Source organism: Syngnathoides biaculeatus, chromosome 4 (assembly GCF_019802595.1).
Source record: "Syngnathoides biaculeatus isolate LvHL_M chromosome 4, ASM1980259v1, whole genome shotgun sequence".
Classification (NCBI taxonomy): Eukaryota; Metazoa; Chordata; class Actinopteri; order Syngnathiformes; family Syngnathidae; genus Syngnathoides; species Syngnathoides biaculeatus.
The window spans coordinates 34,102,565-34,104,513 of NC_084643.1; the positions used below are offsets into that span (position 1 = coordinate 34,102,565).

The 1,949-nt window shown below is 36.6% G+C and overlaps 1 non-coding gene across 1 annotated transcript; it reads left to right on the plus strand.

The window, feature by feature from the left end:
- Positions 1–503: 503 nt before the first annotated feature.
- Positions 504–576, plus strand: trnal-gag (transfer RNA leucine (anticodon GAG)). The gene has a single exon. It is a non-coding gene; the product is annotated as a tRNA-Leu (tRNA).
- The last annotated feature ends 1,373 nt before the right edge of the window (positions 577–1,949 follow it).

Sequence of the window (1,949 nt, forward strand, 5' to 3'; positions counted from 1 at the left end):
TGGAGAGGGCTAACCAGTCTCCAGATCCCAACCCCATCAAAAATCAATAGAGGGAGTTGAAAGTCTGTGTTGGCCAGCGACAGCACCAAAACGTCACAGCTCAGTGAGGATCTCTGCATGGTGGAATGGGCCAAAATAGTAGCAACAATGTAAAACAAGTATTGAGTTGAACTTTTGTTATTGATTAAATACTTATTCTCCACCATAATTTTCTAATAAATTCTTTGAAAAAATCAGACAGTAATTTTCTGGAATTTTTGTCAAATTTTTTTCTCATTGGTGAGGTTGCCCTATGATGAAAATGACAGACCTCTGTCATCTATTTAAGTAGGAGAACTTCCTCAGTTGGTCGGTGACTAAATCATTTTTGCACACTGTAGTTGATTTTCTGGGAGGATGGTGAACTGACCCCCCCCCCACTACTTTGCATAGAAAAGAACTTTTCCAACCCTGATATTACTTACATACAGGGTACTTGAAAGTTTTACTCAGTGAAGTCATGAGGCCCCGTAGCTCAGTGGTTAGAGCAATGGTTTGAGAAACCAGGGGTTGTGGGTTGGTATCCCACTGGGGCCTCCACTCCCTGAGAAGGGTTGCATCCTGCATAAAAATTGTGCCAAACATAAATATGCGTTCATCTGAGATGACATGCTGTGGCGACCCTGAAAGGGACAAGCCGAAAGAAACACACACACTCAGTGAAGTCACTGTGAGACATTTGGCCACTATACTACCATCTGATCTGTTCGTGGGTACACTTTGAGTCATAAGGGTGAAAAATGTGGTTAATGTGGTCACTACACAAACAGAAGTGTGTTTCAGAGGAAAGTCGAATATTAAAATATTTGATAACTGCAGCGCGACATTATATTCTGGTATTTTAGTTTAACAAACCTGCAAAAAATTGCTCCTCAAATTTAGAAAGTTGCTCCTTTTTTTTTTTTTTTTTTTTTTTTAGCATGATGATGATGTTTTTCCTGCACGACTAAGATGTGACATTTTTTTCAGCTTGTTTGAAATGTTTTAATGCAACATTTTTTTTTTTTACCAAGATGTAGATGTGTTCTTTTTTTTAGCATGATGTGAAAATTGAGCATGACTACATATTAAATGACATATCTGTTTTTTAATGTGAACATCTTGTTCATCTGTAAGAAGGAATGGAGAAAAATTTAATAACATCCTGTTATTGCAATATTTGTTACATTAATGAGATATCAGATGCTGACTGCAAGTTATATTATTGGTGATTCCCATGATTTTCTTTGAAACCGTAGAGATTTTGATCTGTTCATTGTGCTGGATTTGAGTTTTGATGGTTTCTCCGAGCAACTGTCTTTAACTTGTAAACAGTCCTCAGGGGTGCAGCCTGAAGCTGTACTGACAAACTATACTGTGGAGTGTAGACATTTTTAAAACATCAAAGAGGCCGGGAGCATATTTGTGAACATCAACTTTCTAGTGTGGACTCATGTATTGATCTGATGATTTAATTTATTCATAATTTAATGACTGAACATCAGTCAACTAAGCCTTTAGCCTCGAAGAACAATAATCCTTCAGTGTTTCTCATGATTTTCTTCCCTGGGAACTAGACATTTGTTTTTATTACACATTACAAATACATATATATATATATAATATATATATATATATATATATATATATATATATACAAAACTCGCAGCTAGGTGAGAGGCCGTAAGTATTAGAAGCTGGAAACACAATAACTAGCTGTTCAAAGTTCCCCCTCATATTTGCGATTTACTACTTATAAATTTACCCATTACCCTGTTTTTTACCTTTCCAAGAGCACAAGACGGTACCAAACCTATATTGTCTTATACAAAAGTCGGGCTTCGACACCATCTTGTTTTCAAAGAACTAGGTTGAAGTGTGTGGAGATGTTTTTCCAATTCCCAAGCTAATAGTGCTTTCGTACCATCTTG